The 13,382-nt window shown below is 36.2% G+C and overlaps 1 long non-coding RNA gene and 1 pseudogene across 2 annotated transcripts; one reads left to right on the forward strand and one right to left on the reverse strand.

Moving 5' to 3' along the window:
• Nucleotides 1-2,458: 2,458 nt before the first annotated feature.
• Nucleotides 2,459-4,213, reverse strand: LOC143304514 (venom serine protease Bi-VSP-like; annotated as a pseudogene). Its single transcript, XR_013061173.1, has 6 exons — nucleotides 4,138-4,213; nucleotides 3,702-3,753; nucleotides 3,433-3,630; nucleotides 3,169-3,264; nucleotides 2,943-3,097; nucleotides 2,459-2,614 (listed from the first exon to the last, which is right to left on the reverse strand). The product of XR_013061173.1 is annotated as a venom serine protease Bi-VSP-like (transcript).
• Nucleotides 4,214-6,629: 2,416 nt separating this feature from the next.
• LOC143304512 (uncharacterized) lies at nucleotides 6,630-12,712 on the forward strand. The gene is made up of 2 exons (XR_013061172.1): nucleotides 6,630-10,713; nucleotides 11,900-12,712. It is a non-coding gene; the product is annotated as an uncharacterized LOC143304512 (long non-coding RNA).
• The last annotated feature ends 670 nt before the right edge of the window (nucleotides 12,713-13,382 follow it).

The following is a 13,382-nucleotide window of genomic DNA, read 5'->3' on the forward strand; positions in this document are numbered from 1 at the left end:
TTATTGTTCTCATAATTACTACCAGTGTCATAGATATTGTAGTGGCTACAACTGAATTAATAGAAAATGATAAATAACTGTGTATAACAATGACACATAACTTTTACTTACATATCAGTCGATAAGGGATTACTGTGATATCCTGTTGATGTTTCTTAAGGCACTTGATTAGGTGCGATACGGTATCATTCCTTATGGTATACTGTAGATAAGTATTTTAGAAAATGACAAGAATAAATCTAAATTATTCAGAGGTTCCAGTTTCGACTTAGACATAAATACAGGACCATTTGCAAAGAAGAAAGGGTGCGTTTCTACAGCCTCGTTATAGTAACCATGAATACCAATCTCTGAATTACTGGTTACTAAACATAAATATCCTATAAAATTTAATATATTTCTTTAATTTTTAATACATACATGAGTTAGTAGTTCTAAATTATGAATCATCCTACCTGTGATATTACACTTTTCCTTATAATATCATCACTCAAGTGAACAACATTAAGATCATGTAAACCATGTCATCCTATCTTACTGTGAAGATACTTAGTTATGTTATCTAACATTATAAAAATATCATCAAATTCAAGTCCTTTTATTCACATCACATGGCCACGACGATCTGGTTCTTCGTTATATAATGTTCTAAAATTTGTCGTACATATAGGATGTACAAACCGTGATATCAAGGTATCAGTTCTTCCTTCCCAAGGGACAGTTTCATTAAAATTCTGATAGAATTAAAAATTAATTATTAATATTCTAACAATCATATATGTTAAATACATTATAGTCAACGATATATACCTGAGCGAATGTAGGGGTGATTCCTTGATAATTATAAATGTCATCAGCCCACATCATTGTGCCACTTCTTTGTACTCCAGCCTCTGGATTAACAGCCTAAACAAACATACAAAATTTTATAGAAGCTGCACAAAATATAGTATATATGCGCAATATGAAGCGTTCAAGGGGATATAAAGGTAATGTACATCGCATACACGTGTACTCTCATGCAACAAAATACAATTAGATTTAATAGTATAAGCTCTTTTATTCATCATAATAGATTGGAAATTTAAGTGTCTTACGAGGGTGAGTAAAAAGTTACCCGCTCTGACGGTGTAGAATTTATTTTAAGCAATTGTCAAAAAAGACATACATCATTTTTTGACATAATCACTCAATTTCTGTATACACTTTGTCCATTTGCTGAAGGACCTTCGTATTTTCTGATTAAAAAATGTTTTGGGCTGAGCTGCGAACCACGAATGCATCGTCGTCTTCACCTTTTCATCAGCTTTCTCGGCATCCATCTCGCACAAACTTTTTAAAACCCAAATCTGTCGTGCACTATTGCATAAGCAGAGCCGTGGCTGATTTGCAAATGATTTGCCACATTATCCAGCGTCACTCGTCTATTCCATAGAGCATAAGTTCATGAGCACGTTCAATGTTGTCATCGTGGATGTGGACGGGCGTCCAGCTGTTTTTTCATAACACTTGTGCGATCTTCTTTGAACTTTTGTGCCCATTCAAACACACTTCGTGACAAAACACTTTCTCCATAATGTGCATTAAATCTTTGATAAATATAGGCATCAAACATAACCTCCGACCACAAGAAACGAATCACAGCATCCTGCACTGTTTTCCTGCAAATCGCCATTGCAAAGCGCCATTACTGGCGCAACGGTCACAAACGAATTGACGTAACACAATGAAACCTGCGCAGCAGCACTGAACAGATATTGACGTCATACGAAGAGTGCAGATGGATCAATACGGTCGACAGAAGTTTTAACTATCTGGAGTGCGGATAAATTTTTACCGAGAGTCGTATAGGAATCTATAATCTGTAAGTACACCTTTGGCTGAATGGAAATTTCTCTTACATGTAGTCAAAAATGCAGAAACAGTGTATTGAATTGGAAAGTGATAAAAAATAAGTGAAGTTTCGAGGTTGCATGTGCTTGCATGAGTACACAGGACGTTCTTAGCGAATAAAAAATAATTTTGAAAGACACGAGACTTATCTTGTATTTCGTGCACTCTCTGTGTCCGAATTTCCAGAAGCTCTCTATCTTATGAAGTGTTTTAGATTAGCCGGAAAATTTTGTATGTACATACAAGAAGTATACGATCTAAGTGGAATATTCCATTATTCTCTTGATACAACAGAAACGAAATTTACAGAACTTCTCAGAAAGTTGGTTTATTATTACCAAATTAATAGAATTAATATACGTTTATCATCTTTACATACCTAAGTCGTGGAGGTTTATCGTGCGTAAAAAATTAGTGTCGTTTCAAAGTTACATTTCGTACATTTTAAGCCTATAATTTGTAACGTACAAAACAATGTAAATTTGAGCTGTTTCTTATCTCCACAATAAGAAAATCCAACTTTACGTTTTTTACACAATGATATTTATGGAACAGTAATATCATATTATTGCATCGCTTGGAGAATGAAGTCAAGGTACGATGTGACCCTAGTGTAAACGCTGGGATACCCAGCTGTGCCGCACTTATAAGCATAAGACACAATACCTATTAAATACGAGGTTCATTCATGTTGTATCAGCAGTGGTCCGCCGCGGTCAGCCTGAAAGGATCGTTAAATTTTTAATCAAAGATACTGAAATATATCGATCGAATTGTATTGAAATTATACTTATATACAGTAATAATCTTCTATTGATTTGTGTATTGAAATACTCCAATTTATAATGTACATGTTATATGTATTTTGAGCAAAACTAAGATTAGAAGGAAATTAGATTAAATACCATAATGAGGTGTGAGAAGTAGGCAAAATTATTGAATTGTGTTTATCTATTATTTCTAATGTTTAAGACGTCGATTTGATGTTAATTCGAATTGACGTGTCTTCAGATACCGTATAGTTTGTAGTAACTCTGTAACTTAATTACCGTACAAGAATCCTCTCCACCCTGAGCATGTTCGGCGCATATTATACCATCAGTGATATCAGGTGCATTAGGAAATTTGGAATAAGCTATTTTGCATTCGGCGTTCTTAATCACTGGCATTTGTACTTCCATTAATGCATTATGTCGTGGTCGTCCTACGAAGAAAATAAGAAAGATATTTAAGACTGGAACTGTTTAATTTTATTATAAAATTGATATCACTTACTATATCTTAATGCTCCCCATCCAGCAACAAGGGGGTTATAGCCGACGAAGTTGCTCTTTCGTAGGGGCTCTTTCGTACAAATGGGATATACGTACCCTGAAAAATAAAAGAATAAACGAAAATGCAGGAAACGAATGACCAAAAGTATGAGAAAGAATTGTACATGCTTTATGACACAATATATGTGTACAGTAAGAAATTTCAGGATATGATACTTCAGTAATACTCAATAGCATATATATATATATATATTTGAGGACTTACTCGAAAATGGCAATTCCTCCACCAATCTAAGAATGGCAATATTATGATTGTGTATGTATTCTATTCCATCCATATGTGCATAATGTGCTGCGGTCAAAACATGCCTAGCCGATATCAGGGAACCTCCGCACTTCCATAGTGGTTTGTCTGGGTTTCGGGGATTACGAAAACCTAATGCAGCGATCCATGGCCAAGCGCCTAAAATGCAATAGTCATAGTTGTGAATATACATAATTTTTTCTCACATAACGAGTAACAACGATTATTACCTATTCGATATTCGATCATACAGCAGACGATAAGTACATACGTACAAATACTCTGAAATAGAGATTTGATAAAGACAGAAATTAAATTTTTATTCCAGTGGAATGCAAATTATCAAATAATTCTATATAATTTCTATTTGAACTATACTGAACTATAAAGTTCAAACGTGTAATTTCTGCCCTAACAGTTTTTGATCTCTATCCATATTATTACTCCTATATCAATTCTTTATTTCAAGCAAAAAGATACTCTTCCTAACATGAAGTAAAAGAAAGAAATAATTCAAGTTAATAAGTAAAGTTACTACCGATGAAATCATAGCATTATTATTTAGTCTAATTGAAATGTACATTGATGTGCTGTTTAATGCCTTTAAAGTTCATTCTTTGCAGTAAATGGCTTATTATTAATCGGAAAGAAAGACATAAAACGTACCAAGTTCAGCTGGTTTACCATCGACCACCCTGGTATGAGAGACGTTGCTAAAACCACAGTATGGTGGTCGCAAAGCCTTATACTTGTACACAGTTTTTATTAAAATTTCTCTCTTCTCTTTGTTTGGATCGTCCGGACAGCAAACGATCGTAACATTGCCCTGGTATCTGCACACTGATCGTCTATAAAAATCGGTAGCTGTACGGTACTGTATCTGCCATATTTCTTGCAGAGGTTTACATTTTCTGTAGTCAAGGCACCTGCCTTCTTGATTGTCCGGTGTGGTACATTCTGGATCAAACAATTTTAAAACATTTATACAGTTCAAAGATGCGTAAGAAAGCGACACCGATTACTCAACTTTCGAAGTAAAAAGCCGATCAAGTCCACCGGATTGCCCTACAGACACGTATTAATCCGTAAGAGTTAGTCATCATGTTGATAATAATTATCTAAAGAAACTTTTCACGTGAAAATATAAAATTTTAATTGATTAGATATTGTGTTAGCCATACTTAAGAAAGAAAATGAAAATGAATGAAATGAAAGAAAAGGACTACCTTCAACCTCATTTTTTAAATAAACACTTTGTCAGTTTTGCGGTAAATAAATTCTTAGGAATTCAGGACAGTTTTTAGTGAATCATTTTGTTTCGACCGTTCGCGGAGAGACGCGATCGCGAGATAGCACGTCAACGAGAGTTGTAAGTTCCCGTTACGATTAAATAATCGACGCCACGAACTGATCGATCCCCTTATTTCGATTATGATAATAAGGGTAGTTCAATGAAATTCCACAGAATTAACACAAATAAATTAATGTTTATTTCAACAACTTATTAACTAGAAAGATATAAAAGGAACAAAAAAAATGTAACTGCGTTTTGGTTGATAAGTAATGCGCGACATACCACATGTGTTGACGGTTCGACTTCTCGAAAAGTTCTGAACGCCTTTCGATTTTTTTCGTTTTTTCTGGAAGGCGACCCCCACTACGTTCGGATCACGCCACATTCTTTTACTGCGAGGTAAAATACGGGCCACGAGTCGACGTTTCTGGAAGTCGCCCTGCTTAATGAACCACGCGCTTGCCACTACAATGTTTGTTTGCCGGGCAGACGCGACGATCCGTCTGCGACATTATAGTGGCGCTATCGATAGTTAAGAATATGACCTATGGTAAGCCGCATGGCGTAACATTCTCCCCCCGTTGAGAGGGTACCGATCAAACTAGCGAGGTGTGGTTGAAGTTCCCATCTTATTTCGTCTCGGTGGCTAGTTGTTCGGGTTTCTCGAGATCGGGTTGAATTGGCAGTGGGACAAGCCTTTTGACGCCCCGATCCAAAATGCTCTTTGCCGTCTGAACTGTAGCTGTCCGGATGACACCATCGGCGCCTGGATGAACCTTGATAACTCGGCCCAGAGGCCAATGCATGGAGGGAACGTTGTCCTCTCTGAGGATGACGATTGTGCCCTTTTGGATGCTGTGTCCACCCTTGCTCCATTTATTGCGGTTGGTTAGCTCGTTCAAATACTCCTTATGCCAGCGGTTCCAAAAATGTTGTTTAAGCTGTTGGATATGCTGCCATTTGGAGAGTCGGTTCGATGGAATGTCTCTGAAATCTCGATCACGTAAGCACATTAATGAATCGCCAATGAGGAAATGTCCGGGAGTGAGGGCTAGGAGATCATTTGGATCGGTGGAGATAGGAGTTAGCGGGCGGGAATTGAGGACTGCTTCTATTTCTATGATAAGAGTATTACGGTGTTAAGCTCATATGTTTCTGTTTCTCCACTCGCGCTGCGCCATAATATCCTTTGATATTTCCGATCCTCTGGTCGTACGAGGAATTGCCGATACATTTTCTCGATGTCGCCAGTCAGTACGTACTGATGAGCGCGGAATCTAATTAATATACAAAATAAATCTTCCTGTAACTTGGGTCCTGTGTAAAGTGTATCGTTTAGGGAGGTTCCGGCAGTGCTTGGTGCCGATCCGTCGAAAACTACACGGAGTTTGGTGGTTTGACTCGATGCTTTGGTCACGCCATGATGGGGTAAATAGTATCCGTTGTCGTCGGAGTGGTTGACATTGACCTTCGTCATGTGTCCCAATGCCAGGTATTCCTGTATTACCGTTCGATATTCTGATTCGAAGCGTTTGTCGTGCTGGAATCGGCGATTGAGTGAGGCGAGTCGTTTAATTGCCAGCGTTTTAGAGGATCCGAGTGACTGAAGCTGATCATTGAAAGGTAGAGCGACGATGTATCGTCCTTCGCTGGTGCGTCGGGTGTGGGCTTGGAAGTGTTCTTCGCATCGTCGATCTGCCCTCTGAGATATGTTTAATTGAGGGTCCTTCATCGATTTCCCAAAACCGCGAGGGGTCTGCTTGTAAAGTCGTCGTGGATGTGTGAAATATGTTTGTCGCGGTTTGGGAAGTTGGACTCCCCAACTATAATTATTTTACTACAGAATCCTCAGAAACATGATGTATGTATATATATCCTGAAATATTATCAGTCTGTTGTCAAGTTATAGAACATTATGGAAATTGCCAGTTAAAGTCATAAAAAACAAAAAATAGGGAAGTTCGTTAAAATATGTGATTTTCCAATCAAGATATAGAATTTATTCGAGTAATATAGATTACGGTAGAGATGGTGACGGTAACAATGAGTGGACTGATTCTTCGTGCGAAAACAAATTAGAAGCGCAGAGCGATGTATTGTTTCAGCGAATATCGATTTTAAAGCACGGTTTTAAAGTACGTGTGCGTTTGACTAGGTGTGTTAATTAATATTGCTGTCTGATTTTCGATATGTAAATACAATATCTACATATCTTTAAACTTATGATAATTGAACTAACAATTTTTTTAAATTTAAATTAAACTTATGATAATTGAACAAACAATTTTTTTAAATTTATATTAATATTTATCCTTTTAAATGCAACAATTTTTTTTAATAATAACTTCACTCGTAAGTCAGCTGCGCACATATTTGATCGTTCTTTAAAGCTTGAATCTCTGCGAAGAGAAAAAATCTTTCAACCAACAAGAACTGGTTCTACGTTTTCTATCCATTTCCTTCCAGATAAATCTCTCTATCTAAAATCCTTATTTCCGTATTTCCTTGAAAAGGTTAAAGTCGTTTTGTATAAAATCCAATGTAGAGAAGAAGGAAGATCCGCAAAAGATTCTTTCAGCTTTCCCTATGTTTGAGCTCGAATCAAAGCAATCCTATTCCCAATAGGGTGACTATGCGTTTAACTTCTCATAGAATCTCTCTGATTCCGTGTGATACCTTCGGTGTTTTTGAAGTATGTAATTGATATCGTAACGTCGACGCTTTGCAGTGCGAATTCAATTTTGAGTTGCAATTTCCCTGTTTGCGTGGCAAAATCATAAAATCGATAGCGCACGTTTCGATAAACACGTTTTCTTTGCTGATGCCGCACTGTAAATATAAATATTTGAATAAATATCGCGAATTTCATGTTGCTAAAAGATTTATACTATTTATTCGTAAATAACTGTTGGATATGTTTAAGTTGAAACCACTGCATTAGGTCTTTTTTCTTGTTTAAAATTATTTGTATTGGTAAATTGAATGAAAGTTCTAACATGTAATTTGTTCTTCTTTTATAAATAGTTTACAGAGGATAAAGCGTGGGTAACTCAAGACTGTCGCGATCATGACACTATACATACTTATGTATAGCACGTATACTAAGCTAACTCAAATAGCAAGTCAGAGAAATGGAAACTTAGGAAAATCTAAAGGAAGATAAAACGTTCGAGCCTTGACAGGAATATGAGATGCTAAGTAATCTTCCTAAGTAATCTCCTCCAGCTTTTTCTATTTTGATCAATAATTATTAGTACATGTTAGGAAAACAAATAGAATTTTTGTTCTCAAGCGAGGTATAATTTAAATTTTGTATGTACACAAAAATGTTAAATATCTGTAATAAACATGGTACAATCAATTTTTTTACATAAAATTATATTGTATAGGCTATTGTTATTTAAACATTTTAAATTGGATGAAGGAAAAAAATGACGCAAATAAAACGTAGAACATTTTAATTAAAGAGACTAATATAGAGATTTATCTACTTAACTGTGATTAAATCATCTCCACTTAACGCTCTACCTCTTCTATTAATTATGCTTCGTTAAACTATGATTACAGAGAATGGGTTTTTTGATAAAATGACATTCTGACAAATATATATAGATCGATATATATAGATATAGATAGACAAATATATAGATTCTTACAACAGTAGTTACGAATGAACAGTAGTTATTGTATCAATTCCGTTCTTCAGAAGCTTCATTTGTGAAAAGACAATTCGCCAGAATATGGATTCACTGTAGTTATAGCTATAGGATTTCAATCTAGTTGACAGACTTGCTTTACGTAGAGAATATCTGTCTCTTGTTCTACCTTATCGCGATTCTCTCCTCATCTTATACGCTTTGTCGAACAAAGTAATATTGGCATATATCTCGGCTCTGGTTACAATCATTAGTTTCCGCCTAAACGGTTAGAATCACATAGCTCGCGCTCTACTCTCGTTTATTGAACATTCAGGCCATATGGTCGCATGCGACTAGTTTTATGTTAATTCCGACCGATTACAATACCTTTCTTTCGTTTACAAGGAACGACGAGACTGGCAGTTGCGTGATTTCCAATGCAAAAGCCGCGATATCTGCACGATAACCTAACCTCAACCGATTTTGTTGTACTATTCTTATGTGGACTTCGTTTGTACCACTTTCGTAACAAAAATAGAATACGTAGAACACAGCATTCCGTTATGCGATATTGTCGATTCCTAACATCCGAAAAATCAGAGATAATTTTTTCCCTACAGTTGTACATTTGTGTGAAAAATTACGAACGTAAAGTTGTTTGGTGCATGCACAGTCCTCCCCTACCCTTCATTTGCGTGGACATGCTAGAAAGATTCACTTTTCCACGGTGAAACTGTATGTATTATAATTTCATTTTTACAAAGGTCGAACATCCTACTATGCATAAATTTAATATTAATATAAGCAGGTTTCCTGTTAAGTATTACATCTGACGTATAAGCACACGTGTGTACGAGCCTTGGTTTTAAATGTCTTATAGTAGACACCGAAAAGATTATTCAGTTGGATATCTGACTCAACATCAATATTTTACTAGGAGATAACATGTTAAGAACACGTTGGTGGATGGCATGGGAGATGATGAATGAAGACATACTTCTGTGAGATACATAAAATAGTAGTCAGAACGTATTTTGGCGCTTGGGGACAGCAACAGCTGGTGATACTGTCATACACCTCCATTTATAAACTTTCGAAAATCGATGTGACCTTCAAACTTTAGTGTATTCTGTTTCACAGCACAAAATGTTTCCGAAACGTACGTTTATTGTTACAATGAACTTGACTAATGGCTCTGAAATACTATCCTTGAAAAAACAATGGGGGAATTAGAGCAAAAAAAAGAAGGAAATAAACAAAGACCTTGTTGGTTCGTAAAAATAAAATATGCTACAGGAAAAACTTTTTCCAACTGATTGAGATGCGACAAGCTTTAAAAGCTATGACGCGAATCGAGCGTTTGTCTACAAGAGCGCATTTTCGGTGGATATATAGATATACATGTATATGTGACGAAATATACTAAAGCAATATTGACCCTTTGTCGCTGAAAGTATCAAACTACAAAACTTCCTTTCAAATTTTCAGAATAAGGAAATCAGGATCACGATAAATAATTGGAACATAATTAAAAATAATATATCTTCTCTATAAGATAATGAATACATTGGTTCATTTAATTTTTATGGATATTCAAACGCTTCTGTGAAATAAAACGTCAAGATTATAGAGTATAAAATTCATAGCTATGAAATAACTAAAACTCTGATGTATTATTAAAAATATACGTTAGGTTCTATGTAGTGATACATACAAAGATTACATGTACAAACCCATAATTAACACAATGCTACCGCAACCATTCTGCAATCTACCTTGCCCAAAACACTCTTCCAGTCACCTCCAAACTCTTCAATTCTCTCCACCTAACCACCCACAAACCATTCACAAACATGCAATTCTCGACAAAAGAAGAACTTGTCGTCAGTTGTCCTTAACATCTCGTTCATTCATTTGGTCCCTATCCCCCTATTTCCTCCCACTGCGATGATCGCACTACATTTTTCCACGTCTCTATTCTATTCTCTGGATGACCTGAATTCTCGAGCAGTCGAGTGACGATTGATCTGTACAATTGATCGATTTCTGTTTACTACAGCCATGCAGGAAATTTCGTCTTGGAAAGCGATGTTGTGATTTCGAATGCTTGGACCATGTAAAAAACATTACCGGAACCGGTGAAATTTATGTCCTTGAGGATGAGAAATCCTCCAGCTCCTCGACTCACCAACAAACGTGATGAGCTCAATGGTGCTGTTGCGGCTATTTGAATTTTTCAACAAGGATCCAGATGGCGCCGTGGACGAAATTCAATCATTATAAACGTCAACGATCAACATCAGCCATCAGGTAATTTCATATTGGTGACTTATTTCTTCTGTGTTATTTCTTCTAATTTTATTGTTAGTTCTTCCATTTGTATTCCAAAAGATTGAAATCTTTTTACGTGCGTGTGTGTTTTTCTTTTTTTTGTAACTCGTCGAGTTGCAATTCTAATTTTTGCACTTCCTCCTTCATGTCCTCTATGTGCTTCTCGAACTCTTGTGTCGTCCTGTCTTTGTCGGAACATTCTACTTGAAGATCAGCGAGTTGATGCTCGGGATCGTAATTCAATTTTTGGTCATTTTATTGCTGTCATTTTATCAACTTCTTTCTTCTTCTTTCTTTTTTTTTTTTTTGAACTTAAAATCTTGATTTAAGGTTTGTGTTTCACTATATGATTTATTATTATTAACTAGTTCAACATTATTTTCAGTAGATTTTTTTTTCGCGTGATTTTTATACTTATTTAAATAGTTTAACATGAGCAAATGCATCGTACGTCAGATATACCATTTTTAATAAATTGTCGCCTTTACAACTCGAGTTACCTCTGAACGAGTCGCATGATTGATCAATAAGCCATGAGTAATTATGCAAATTCAGTATTTTTTTCATCTATCTATCTGAATATTATAACAAAGACTTTACATTGAATATTTTATTAAAATTGTAAGTTTTTCATAAACGCTTCAAAATCCACAGTCTATTGATCAACTCCTCTATCCTTTCTCTTTCTCCTCACTAAAATAGATAAATTCCTAATGTAGTTTGTGGATAATATATTTTTTTTTTTTTTTCTAAAGCAAATCACATTTATCATCTGATATATTTTTTGAAATAATTTCTGTCTGTACATTTTCTTCTTTTCCCTTACTCCTCTTTCTCTTTCTAATGAATTCTTTTTATTCCGTAAAATAGTTTTTGTATATTCAATTTTGTTAAGTGCAATCCTTATTTCTGATAACTTACTTTTATTAGATAATTCTTGTGAATCTTCTACTACATCTTCCATATCATTTTGAGTGCGGCTTCTACCTTCAGTAAATTTAATATCTTGAACCGTATCATTAATTTCAATAGCTCTTTCGGTATCAAGTAAATCGCACTTATTATTTAATATACCTTTTGAATTGACTTCTGTCTCTGTAGTTTCTTCTTTTGTATCTTCTTCGAGTTTTCTTCGTTCTTCTAATCCACCCTTCTCATTTTCTAGGATCTTCCTTGTTGTTACGCCGCCTAAAACATCTGCACGCCAGCCCGCGCCAGCTCGCGCCACCGGACAACAACCAGCCTGCGTAACGTCACTTCGACCCTCAATAAACCTAAGGACCCACCATAACTTTCACTTCCCTGTATTGTTTCGCCATGTGTCTTCAATCCGTTTGTCTTGAAGAATTTCTAAAGCTTAAAAATATTCTCGAAACACAGTCGGTTTTTAGAGAGGTCCTTGGGTTTATTAGGCGTACTTAAAACACGGAGAAAGCGGGTATGCACCCATTAGGAAAATCCGAATAGCCCTCTAATAAAACAAGCTATGTTTTCCTCACGCACACAGTCATCTATCCACCACGATGGTAGGAGACTTCCTACTTATCCCTTCGAGCAGTAGTGCAGGTCATGACCAATCGACACCGCGGTTCGTTACCCTCACTTTTCCTAACGAAAGTGGGAACAACGAATCCGCGTTCTTTAGGCACAGGGGCACACCCACACCGAACTTTTCTTCCGTATTAGAAAAAGAGCGACAGACAGTCTAAAAACTAACGCCTAACGCGGCAGTCTACACATAGCGCGAGAGTCGCATACTTCACGAAAATCTTTTGTCGGTTCTCGGTGTTGTCGAACATACATCTTCTCTCCTAAATATATTATAGTGCTAAGTCCATTAATACATTAATTTCCATTATAAGAGCCCTGCTCTAGCGTACATATCTATCACATCTTCGTGCGACAAGTTGTTAACTATTTATTTCTCTACGTCAGTGTAATCTAAGTGTTGGAAATATATAATTTATAATTCAGTGAATCACAGTGTTATACAAACTCAATCACCCCTATTATCTCAACGGAAATCAGTCGCTGCTTTAATAGTCTCCTTTAACAGTTTTCTTAACTTGATTTCGTTCTGCTTCTGCATAGCGTCTAGTATGGCCCGAATACTTGGATCCACACCAGTAGCCATAGCCAAGCCGGTGAAAATTATCCTTTGTTCCGTGGTATATATAGGGTAAAACGAATGGTAGACCGCAGCATAGTGGTTTCCAACGATCCACACTTGTTCTAATTCCTCACTCAACGTCTTTCGTGTCCATTGACGTAGAAAAAGGTAAGTTATTGTAATATCGGAATATATTAAAGGTGTAATTTTGTCCGATTAATTATAATTTATTAATAATGGATTGAAAATACAGATATTAGTTAGACAGAGAAACGATGTTTGATTAACAGGAAAACTAAATGCAACGCTCGTATTTTTTATATTTGGTAACTCTCTCTCTCTCTCTCTCTCTCTCTCTCTCACTGGCAACTCTAACACTCGACAATTCTAACGACTCTATGCTTCGACGTCTCGATCAACTCTGACCCTCGCCAATGCATTCCTGCTCGGTCGTGCTCGCTCTTGCTCTCGTCCTCTCACACACACACACACACACACACACACACACACACTAGGGCTAGGAGATCATTTGGATCGG

This window comes from Bombus vancouverensis, unplaced genomic scaffold (genome assembly GCF_051014615.1).
Source record: "Bombus vancouverensis nearcticus unplaced genomic scaffold, iyBomVanc1_principal scaffold0038, whole genome shotgun sequence".
NCBI lineage: Eukaryota > Metazoa > Arthropoda > Insecta > Hymenoptera > Apidae > Bombus > Bombus vancouverensis.